Source organism: Trachurus japonicus, chromosome 5, assembly GCF_045865225.1.
Source record: "Trachurus japonicus isolate A0001 chromosome 5, Traja_1.0".
Classification (NCBI taxonomy): domain Eukaryota; kingdom Metazoa; phylum Chordata; class Actinopteri; order Carangiformes; family Carangidae; genus Trachurus; species Trachurus japonicus.
The window spans coordinates 19,531,849-19,544,010 of record NC_140911.1 but is presented as its reverse complement, the minus strand read 5'-3'; positions in this window follow the sequence as shown (position 1 = coordinate 19,544,010).

Sequence of the window (12,162 nt, the reverse complement as noted above, 5' to 3'; positions counted from 1 at the left end):
ACTGAGATGTGGTGAGGTGAAAACACAAGATTCAGATTCATTACACAAGAGACACAAACAAACAAACGAGGGCGAAGCTGTGTTTGTGTGGTGTCCGCACGCACGTGGTGGAGGTCGCGTTGAGCCCGCACGCCACAAGGTTGCCGCCGTGCCGTCACCACAAAGTCAAGACAATGATGTCATCACAACTGCCAAACGTTTTGTAAAGTGGATATGTCTAAAGGGGAGGGACGTTGGAGCTCTTGGACGCGCCCCCGGAGAAAACTGTGTCGCCGTCAGAAGAACATCGGAGAGTTTAGATATTTCTTCTTTGTGCCAGTGGCTGGGAGCTCGCCCGGTCCACGCCCCCCCGGTCCACGCCCCCGGTCCACGCCCCTGATCCTTCTTCTTAATGCGTACTGGACCTTGGTTGTCATGGTTAAAATAACAAACACACTGCAATGAGAGCAGTGTATCTTTGTGTCTGTGGTTACTATAACACTCTGATTTGGTCGGGTTTAGGAAAAGAAACAATAGACGACTTCTGTTGTCAAAGTTACAACGTAAACTAGGGAATTTCGTAAAATCGAACAACATCACTCTCCAACGTCACATTCATCCATTTCAACCTTCTTCTGATGTGGACTTGGTCTCTCTATACAATGTCACTTTTTTTTTTTCCCCAACATTATCTTTATTGAGTTTTCACAATATTTCCAAAATACATAAATATACAGAAATAAGACAGAGTGCTCTGCTCTCACATCAAGGAAGACGTCAGGGATAACTAAATTATTATCCAGCATTTAAATTGTCCTTCCTTGCAAGTCAGGTATTTATGAGATAACATAGAGCAACACTTAGATGAAAGTATAAGTATAAAAAAAGACAAAACAACAACAACCACCCGAACAATAAAGGTTTCTCTGCCTTATCAAGAGTTAGCCAGGTTATTTCACTATTGTGCGTGGATCAAAAATACAAATTTAGATGTACAGTTCACACAGAATAAAGTAATCAAATATCAAAAGAAGATCAATTATTTTGCATCACTGCAAAGGACTACCGACAACTACGCCTCGTCAGCTTCATTCCCCACATCACTTAAATCCACACTCTCCATATATTCCATAAAATGACCCCAAATGTTTTGAAATAGTGGTAGTTTTCCTTTTATAATGTAAGTTATCTTCTCCATAGGTAAAGCTGTGGATATTTCCTTAACCCAGTTGATGAGTTTCGGTTTACAGGTACTCCTCCATGACAGTGCTATGACTCTTTTTGCAAGCAGTAAACATAAATCCAGGGCAGTGATTATTTACAATGTGACTTTACTGTTATAATCACTATGACCAGGCTCTGAGCAAAATCCACAGCAATGCGAACATAGATTTATATTTTCTACATTTGCTGTGAGAATAAACTTAAACTTTCTGCATAAATGTGTACGTGAGAAACATCTGGATGCTACTGGACGGACCAATGATACACTGCAGCTCTTCAGAATACAATGGCAGGCTATGAGGCGCTGTTGATTCACGTATACTACACATATAGTTCAGCATAAAAAATATTAAATTATGCTGTACTCTAGTCAGCTTTAAAAAACTTTATAAGAACAACATCATTTCTCGTTACAGTATGGAAAATTAAGTTCAATGATTTTGTACTATTTTGGGTTACGCGCTGTGTACAATTCTTTATTTTGTTGTGATCAGAAATTTAAGTGTACTGATTAATTTCAAATGTCTGTGATCTGATCCTATTGTATTAATGCGTATATATTTTTATTTTATTTTAATTTTTTAAGGTAAAAGGGGTAGGGGTATATAAGCTTTGGCTTCAACCTACACCCTTTCGGTTATATAAGCTTGATATACCGAAATAAATAAATAAATTCATTCATTCATTCATACTACGGTGTGAACATCAGCTTGGTGGTGCAGTTGATACTCAGTGAGTGGGAGGACCAGGTGTTTATTATTGTAACCATGACAACAAAGATCCAGTTTTAAGGACATACCTACTTCTGCGACCCTGATCAGAACCTCGAGGTTCTACCGCTTCATGACCTCTGTGTCGCTCAGGGTCAGTTTCAGTGCTTCCTTCAAGTGACGACCAGAAAAACAAGTTGTTGTCCGCTCTGACTGTCGCCGGCGCGGAGGAATAAATATTCAACAATGTAAAGTTATTAACTGTTGCTACGACAACTGATTATCTCCCAGGTGTGGTTACACAAAAGCACCTTCAGGTAACGTCTGTGGATCAGCTGTGATTACCCAGTGTTACTGTTGTTAGGCCCCGCCCCCTCGCCCCCCTCGCCCCGTCACGGGACCATCACCAGAGTAAATGACGTCATCTGCAAACCCGATGATGGTGACACGCACACACCCTTACAGTGTCGCTGTGTGTGCGTGTGTGTGCGTGTGTGTTAGTCCGACGTCCTCAGTGCTGCTGAACCTTTAATGTCATGTTTTTACTCATCGGTTTGACGTAGCAGATAGCTCTTAATACTACAATACCCATGAGCCTTTGTTGTCGTTGCCTTGACGCCGTGTCGTTACACAAAACCTGACACAGTTGAAACTGAGAAGACGTGTTGCACATGTTCTCACACTGTGACCTTTGAAGCTTTCAGCTAAAGAACCAGATGTGTCAGCAAATAGCAGACAGTTGTCATGTTTCCATCCACATATTTCAAGGCGCATTTTGAATTTGCGCTTCAAAAAACCTGAGGGGAAACACCAAAAAATGCACATCACATTTTTTTGCGCAATGAGGAGGTGGAACATTTGGTAGGGGAGAGTGGGGTAAGATGAGCCAGTGGGTAAGTTGACCCACCCCTTGTTTCTAGGAAACTATAGGAAAAAGTTAGCATGTGACCAAATATTAGGGAGGCAGGCATCATTTCATGGAGTCTGTGAAGATTAGAACCACGTGAGTAAAGTGGTTTAACATTTATGACCAAAAAATCATTTTTCACTCTCAAGAGTGAATTTTGTCCATCATAAGTTTCATGAGAATTGTGTTTAGACCAAAAGAGATGATTGCAAATTTGTTTTATACATGGGTTGTGGTATCTATGAGCTACAACATGAGGTAGTAAACTTAGCATGAAACTGCACTATTTTAGCTGTGGGAGTAATAAACCCAAGGTAGCTGTGGGGTAAGTTGAGCCACCTATTCTATACACTTAGTGAATATATTTTTGGCTGTATATGTCCAAATTATTAAATCAAGATTCTGTATGTTTGTGATTACAGTAAGTATGTTCCTATAAACAGGAAAAGTTGTTTATAGTGAGGCCAAACTTTACTTTCAAAGAAAAATCTCTGGGATTCTTCCCAAGATGCGACGTAATTGCAAAACTCCCCAAATCTCAGTGAGTTGGTGGCTCAGCAGGAAGTCCCTGCAGTTTGTGTTCACCTGTAACCTGGACAGGTGAAATATTAAGTAAAGGGGGAGGTAGGAGATGGATGGAAGGAAAGAAGGGGGGGGTTGATCAATTTATACCACTCCTATGGGGTAAGTTGAATCACAAGACCACTTTTTTTGAACATGCTATATTTTAAAAACAGTTATATTTACACTCATTCTGTTAATTTGTAGGGATGCAAAACATCCTGAAAAATATGCAGATGTGTTAGTTAGCTACAAAACTATAATTGTCTTGATGTAGTGATCCTGAATACAAAAAGTGGTTCAACTTACCCCACTCTCCCCTATATTGATACAGATAAATGCGCATAAGTGCATGGAAATGATGACGTGTACAGTATAGCGAGGGTGAACTGCTCCTAACACAGCCAAGTAAGCAGACATGGCTGTTAGTTATTATAACTCCTCCAAGACCATGCACACATCTGGAATATTATTTATTTCAAACTCTCCATTATCTTCAACTTATTTATTTCTTTTCGCCCCCTGCTTTCCCGTTTGTTTACCCTTTTGTTGTTGTGCGTGCCGTTTTCTTTCTCCTGCAGATTGGAAGCTGACTCAAGAATTAGCACATAACTGTGGTGGATGGAAACGCGCACAAATTTACACACATTTCCTTATTTGCGCAGGATTTGCGAATCAAATTGGATGGAAACATGACGAGTGAGGGTCAGTGTTTGTACAACTGCTACAGCCACCAGACTAAAACAAGACGTGTACTGATTCCTAGCAGCCTTGATGCTCTGTGACACAACTATAATGGCAGGAACACTGTCTGCTTCTATGAAGGGGGGGGGGGCACGCTTTCAAAAAATCACAGTTAATGTAAGTTGCCCCTCCCCACTTCAGAACTTTAAGGATTGTGGGTATTGTAGTGAGACAAACCTTCAGTCTGTTTGGTAACAGCAAAAATTCCTTCACCTCCTGTTTTTCATCATTTTCTCTTGTTTCTGCCAAAACGTTTCTTCACCTCAGTGACCAGAGGATTAACTGAAAAACCGGCTTCCCCCCCCCCCCCCCTGCCCCTTACCCCCCCTTACCCCCCTACCCCCTCCTGCTGTGAGCCCAGACGGTAACGTTTATATGTAGAGACAGTTGATAATATGATCTGTCTGCATGTGTGTGTGTGTGTGTGTGTAGGTGGGTGTGCAAAAAAACGTGAGACAATTCATGCAGCACATGGGAATAATACATGTACAAGTGTGTGTGTGTGTGTGTGTGTGTGTGTGTGTGTGTGTGTGTGTGAGGACAGAATCGCCTTTGTCCTCTGACGGTTGGAAAACTGACAGACACAACCACAACCTCTGTTCTCTCTCTCTCTCTCTCTCTCTCAGTTTCTATGTCTCTAGCTCTTTCCTCATATTGTTACATAATACAGTCAGAATCCAGCTGCACCCTGAGAACAGTGTGTGTGTGTGTGTGTGTGTGTGTGTGTGTGTGTGTGTGTGTGTGTGTCTCATACACATACGTGTGTTTACATGTTTGTGTGGAAAGTTATGGTTTTATTCACTTCTGGGCATGTATGAGCCTGTGTTGGTGTGTGTGTGTGTGTGTGTGTGTGTGTGTGTGCGTGGGACAATGGGAGCCAGGTGGTGTACATTTCACTGTACAGTGGAGATGTGTTCAGGGCTTTGGGAATTGAACCGTGCACTGTAAAGAATTTTCATGTTCAAATGTTTGAGTGTTTTTTTTATTAAAGTGGCCAAAAAAACAGAGAAATGTTTTTTGTAAAGCAACAAAAAGAGAAAAAGCCTTCAACAATGTTCAGTTGGTTTTTATCTATGTATGTATGTATGTATGTACATATGTGTGTGTGGTCATCCATGCTCCCTATGCATTTCTGGGTCAAAGGTCAGTTTAAAGCCCAATCCAGAACCGTAACCGCTGTTCAGCCTGTTTCAGAAAATGCAATTAAAGTGTTTAATGCAATAAATGTAAAGTAGTTTAAAGCCCCAGTACGGAGCTTTTAACTGATGTGTCTCTGTTACCTACAACAGCAAATGAGCCAATCAGTGTGAAGTTACGCTATTTCTAAGTCGTCTAATTCTATACCTCTGGAAGGCGTGGTCGGGTCGGACCACTGACGAAACCATACGAATAGATACATTACCTCATCCATATGCACGCTGCAGATAGATGTTTAAAAAAAAGAAGTTTTCAAAGCATGTCCCGTCTTCTTTCCGACGTTTCCAAAACAAATCTACACGCGCCGGCCAGACAAACGTCTTCATGACGGTGGGAAATGCAGCCTTCATCCCGCCGCTTTCGTCCACAGGGGGGCCGCCAAAATCAACACTAAATGAAATATCTGTACGGGGGCTTTAATTAGGCATTCAAGTGGTGTAAAATACAAACACACCATTAATATTATTGGAACTAAATAGCTTCCGATTAATGAGCTGCTGATGAATGTGGTGGAAAACTGTTTAAAGGTTTTTATTTTTTAGTTACACTGATCCGTCATTACTCCAAGCCTGTTAAAGCTGTAGTGTGTAACTTGTGTCGACCCCTAGAGGAATTCTACGTAAACACTGCCAACATGTCGTTTTCTGGTAGTATAGGCTGCCATCACACATACACGAACGCAGGCACCGGCAGGCGATGGATTATCACCTGGAGAATCTGGCTGGAGACTGAGGCTGCAGTCACACATACGCAAATTAAAGTGACGGATATTTCCAATCATTTCTAGTCTATGCGCAATAGGTGCATAGAAAGAAAGTGAAAACATTCACTGTGGCGAAGCAAATCCGCATCTTGGTTGGTTTCACGTTGAGTCAACCACGGTAAACTTTGACTGGCGAAGTCCCAGCCTCAGGCAACAGACATGCACAGACGTCTGTGTGGTTCACCCTAACACTCAAAGATGTTTATGTTGTCAGTAATGTTTGTTTTTTATTAAAGGGACAACGAGGAGTTTCTATTCGGTTATAAAAAAGTCTCACGTTAATGTGGATGAATCTCCGCTACCCACACTTGTTAATGGGCCCATTTGCGATAAATATATTGTTCTGTCTCTATCGTTATTTTGTTATTATTAGTGGTGGCGGAAATGCTGGGCGAGCCGACCAGCGTTTCCTTCGTGGCGAGTCATGAGAATAACGCAGCCGAATCGTCGTTTATGGTCAGAACTACGGTGGTATGTGATCCTCTTTGAACCTCTGACTTTAATTATTGATGAATGAAAACATGAGTTTGTCTTGCGCCCAGTCAAAGAAATGTACGGTGCGCGCGGAGGCTCATAAATGTAGTGTGAAAATGCTTCGCTTTTTCAAAACTCCTCATTGTCCCTTTAACAGGACTAGGGAAAGGATGCAGCACCAAACTGAACCAATCTCTCTGTAAGACTGTAGCACGACGAGCCAACGTAGATTTTTCCTTCTCAGAGGAGACTCACTGCTCCTTCTCCTCTCCCTTCCTAAGTCGGGAGGTAAAACGCATCGTTTCCAACGCGGGAATGTCGCTGGTTGAAATGTATTCATCACAACATCGACATTGTCCACGTCGGTCAAAAAAGCCTCAGTAGTAGTAGCCAATGCTTTTGCCATATGTGACCCTGTGGTGTGTCCTGCTCTCATTATTACCAATATCAACCAAAACAAAGCTAGTACTTTATCCTACAGCACAGATACTGTTAGTTTACTGACTGTACCATCGGATTACTGTTATTGCTGAGCTCAGTTGTTTAATGGAAGCAGGTGATTGGTCGGCTGGTCAGTAAGTCAGCTAACTAACCATGATGACACCAGTGACTGTGGAGGGAAGCTAACGTTGCGTTTGGCGTGTTGGTCATGTGACTGTAACCGGTCCCTGCCCGCCGGCGCTGATGCTGTGTGACCAGGTTGCGGTTCTGGACTGGGCTTCTAATAACGTATGCGGTGATATTGTGTATTTTTTTCAGATTGTGTAAAGTTCTATTCTATGTAATATAGTATTTTTCTATGACTGTATTACTCTTCCGAAAGATGGGAAGAAAATACGAAACAAAAAAAAAGACAAAGGGGAAAATAAAATGTATAACTTTGTTGTTGTCGCTGTTTAGTTTTTTTCTATGAAACAGAGAGTGAACGGCTCCAATTTTCCAGAAGAACCTGAGAAAAGATAAGACATGAGAAAAATAAAATGTCTAATTTTACTTTGGAGTGTGTCATTGTTTCTTCACATTATACTTTCCTGTTTGTGTGGATACTATAGGTTTATGTGTGGACAGCTAGGCTGCACGCACACACACACACACACACACACACACACACTTATTTCTAACAACACATCAGGAACTGTGAGAAGACGCTGCTGTGAATCATGTTCCTTCTCATCACTGCATGTTTCAGTTCATGTGACTTTTCTTCTCCAGTTTCCTAAATAACAGATGTGTGTGTGTGTGTGTGTGTGTGTGTGTGTGTGCGTGTGTGTGTGTGTATATACTATACTGTACATTCTGCCTTTGCCGACTTAATTATCCCCAAGAGTCGACTGTTACATAACAGGTCCAGCACACACAGCACACATAAAATCCATGCACACACACACACACACACACACACACACACTAGCACATGGGGAAGTAGTTTAACACCAGAGGCCTCAGACCGACATTCAACAGGTTAACTCTGGTTGGGTCTGTGTTGCTTGTAACAAAGTCCTGGGCCCGTCACACTGTCCTCGTCGTGTCCACATGGGGTCTGAGTCTAGAAACACTTGCAGGATTTGGTTCCTCAGAGTATTTTTTACCTGAAATCTGCTCTATTTGTATTGGATTACCCAGAAAACAGGCAACCAATCAGAAGAGAGACTCAGAGCCTCCTCTTTTCTGATTGGCTGACACTGACCTGTTGTTACCGGAGCTCCAGAGAGAAGCTGAGAGAGAGTGCGATGTAAAAGAAAACGACACTGAGATGCATTTCAGTTAAAACAGCAGGGGACTCAAGACTTTTTGAGTTTTGAGGCTTATTAATGTAAAACAGTTTGCACTGTTGTTGGTTTGGTGCCTGAATGCACCAAACCACCCGTCCAGAGTGTGATGATAGTCACGTGCAAACACAGAGTCCCTGAAGGCATCACCAAGTGACCACAACATCCTGGGATCAAAACATCAGAGTTTCACATCGTCCGTCTATAAGCTCCGCCTCGTTCTATTTCCTGTTTCCATCTATTTTTGACTGCAAAACAACAAAAAAAGGACCATGAAACATAAATCATATAACACACAGACAGACACACACACACACACACACACACACACACACACATTTGTTTTTGCTTTTTGCTTTGAGTCAGTGCCAACAAAGTGCCTTGAAGATGAAGTGGAACAAAAACTTCTCAGCAGCTGATTCTATTCTTGGAGCTGACGGACAGAGAATGGAAATGTCAGCGGCGGCATGCTCGTTATTTAAAGCTACAACAGCAACATTCACATCATCCAACTGCAGGGTCACAGCACCACCTGCTCTGGCTCAGCCCGGGCCACCATCAGACCAGACAGATGCCAAAACTGTGACCATCATGGTTATATTTGTCATTGAAAACAATCAATGAGTTTCTTGTAAAAACACTTTGAGATGTGAACAATACTAGTATGCATAATGACTGTGAGTGTGTGTGAGTGCATTAGTATCATGTGTTCATGTACATGGGCTTTCACATTTCCATGGGAATTTGTTGATTTGGCAAAAAAAAAAAAAAAAAGCTTAGTGTGTAACTATAGTGATGGAGGGAAAGTTTGAGTCTGGGAACATTAGCTGGTGTTAATCAGCCCCCCCCCCACACACACACACACACACACACACGGATGAAACGGATGTTTGGGTCAAAATATTCCATAAACTGAAGCCCCTTCCTGCTGAGCTGCTTACTCACATTGTTTCAGAGCATGTAGCTTAATTTGGATTTTTTTTTTTTGGTGGGGGGGGGTTGTACTGTTTGCCTCCTGTTCTCAGTTATTAGGAGCTGAGGTAAGTGATTTCTGTTTTGGTTTGTTACATAAGACTGAACTAAGGCCAACACAAACTCTGAACTTTGATTAATTCCATGAGAAACTCTACGAACCGTCTCGACGTAGGTTCACGTCTCCTCCCTCGGCTTCTCTCTGGAGCCCTTGTAGCAACAGGTTGGTGTCAGCCAATCAGAAGAGAGGAGAGAGGCTCTTGAGTTTCTCAGGTAAAGTACTCAGAGAAACCAAATCCTACACATGTTGGATGGTGGGTCCAGGTGGGCGGGGCTTGGCGACAGCTTTATTGTGACATCACAAAGTCACAGAAGTCCTGACGGCTGGTTTTAAGGCTCCATTTCTGAATACAGACTGTGTGCATTTCTCTTTGGACTGAGGCTTTGATAGTTTCACAGTATTAACACAGAACCTAAACCTGCTTTATAATCACACTACACATGGACATCTACTTTCTTACCATTAAAGGGATAGTAGCATTTTTTTAAAGTGGGGTTGTATGATCTACAAATAGCCTCTAAGTACTTTAATTGCAGTAGAAGACTCTCTGCACTCCTCCCGTTAGCAACGCCAGCCCATAATAGCCCTGCCCAGAGATTTACAACATACATTGTTGTGAATGGACCCAAAGAAACGGCCTATTTCCGTGGCCTAAAAGAGGTTTTACCTGAAAAAAAATACACAGTTCCATTGTTTGCTATAATATAATTTTTTCCAGCCCTTCAAAGTGCAGGAAAAACGCAGTTTTTATTTGGACCTAACCAACTCACGTATCCCTCCGCCCAGGGTTAGCGCCCGCCGATCAGCAGTTGGTTAGGTCCAAATAAAAACAGCGTTTTTCCTGCACTTTGAAGGGCTGGAAAAAATTATATTATAGCCAACAATGGAACTGTGTATTTTTTTTTCAGGTAAAACCTCTTTTAGGCCGCGAAAATAGGCATTTTCTTTGGGTCCATTCACAACAATGTATGTTGTAAATCTCTGGGCAGGGCTATTATGGGCTGGCGTTGCTAACGGGAGGAGTGTAGAGAGTCTTCTACTGCAATTAAAGTACTTAGGGGCTATTTGTAGATCATACAACCCCACTTTAAAAAAATGCTACTATCCCTTTAAGCTTTACATACTGTATCGAACCCTAATAAAATAGTAAAATAACGTGTGGCATTTAAACATCTTTGAAAGTGTTCCTAAATTTTAAGATGATAAGACACAGAATACCCAGTCAAACATCCAACACTTCAGACTTTTATTTTGACATTTTTTGGTCTCCGAGGCCTTTACACACACATGTAGCGTTTGTTCAGCGTGTCTTCAGAAGCTGCTACAGGCCGAAAAAACAGATCAACAGATGTTAACACACAGGTGAAGTGTACCTGAGCTACACACAGGTGAACATTGTCCTGTGGTAACATTTTCCCAGCGTGAGGACGAAGTGACTGAGCATGAACCCAGCTCCATGGACCCTCAGTCTAGAATTACAGGCTTTGTGGGATTAGAGCTCATTATGATGTTGGGGGGATTTAACCTTGTTAAGTCCCACGAGTTGGGAAAATGAACATGAAAGAATTATCTGTGTGTGTGAGTGTGTGACAGACAACACAAGCTCATTTTCTGAAGACAAATTTTTTATTAAGAAATAAAAAAAAGTTTTACATCCTTGTAAAACCTGTTCACACACGTTTTTTTTGTTGGTTTGTTTGTTTTTTTTCTAGCTTACAGGTTGGCCATAGAAATAAAAAATAAAAACCTTTCAAATTCTTTTTTAAAAATGTTTTTTTCTTCACCAAGAATTAAAAAAAACATTTTCCCATGTACATTCTGGAAAGCGGGAGGGCTGGTATTCAGTATAATGCAGGAAAGACAGAGGCGTTGTCATTGGAGACCATGCTCAGAACGAGAGAGGACTGTAGGATGAGCAGGACTCCCAGAGGCATGGCGCTGAGATCACCATGGTTTCAGAGGGCAAGGAGAAACTCAATTTCACTGCTTTGGTTTTTTTTCATCTTTATCAAAGTTAGAAACAAAAATAAAACATTTTTAGACCTTGAAGACAAAGTCAACAGAAAATAAAGTTATCTCAGTTATCTACAGAAGCAACCACGAGTGACATCACAGCGACATCACAGCAGCACATTCCTGCAGATACATAAATTTAAAATTTGTTTCTGTGATGATGTGTCAGGGTTCGTATCAGCAGCATGGAAACTGGGAAAAAAAAAATGAACACCCATTTTTAATATGATGTAATCTGAGTCTTATCGGATTTGCTGCTTCTGCTGCCAAGGATCAGGCTCCACCCCCAAGTTTTTTGTTCCATCACAAGCAGATTAGAAATCGGAGAAGGTTGGACTACGCGGACGTTGCTGCTGCTGCTGTCGTGGGTTTGTTTTTTAGAAACATGCCTGATTTGTTTTAGCCGTGAAGCTCGCTTGGCTTCTTGATGGTATCACTGTTTCACCTGCTCACAGTTGGTAACAGGAGAAACAAACATTTTCACTGCGAAATTCAGTTTGATTTCTCAACACTTTAATCTCAGTGCATCTGAAACCACAGTGGCCTCGCCACAGAGCTCGCCCACAACGACCCGACCAGTCATGGTCTTCAAGAGTTCACAGGCCATCATTATCATTATCATTATCACCATCATAATCATCATTGTCGTCGTCAGTACCAGCTTTTGGAAAAACAGCATGAAAAATCTAGGTATTGCACGTAACAAATCGCAGCTTCTGTTTCGTGTGTTTACAGTTTTACATGTTTCTCCAATGACACAGGTTCAAAACATAGATGTGGATTTACAA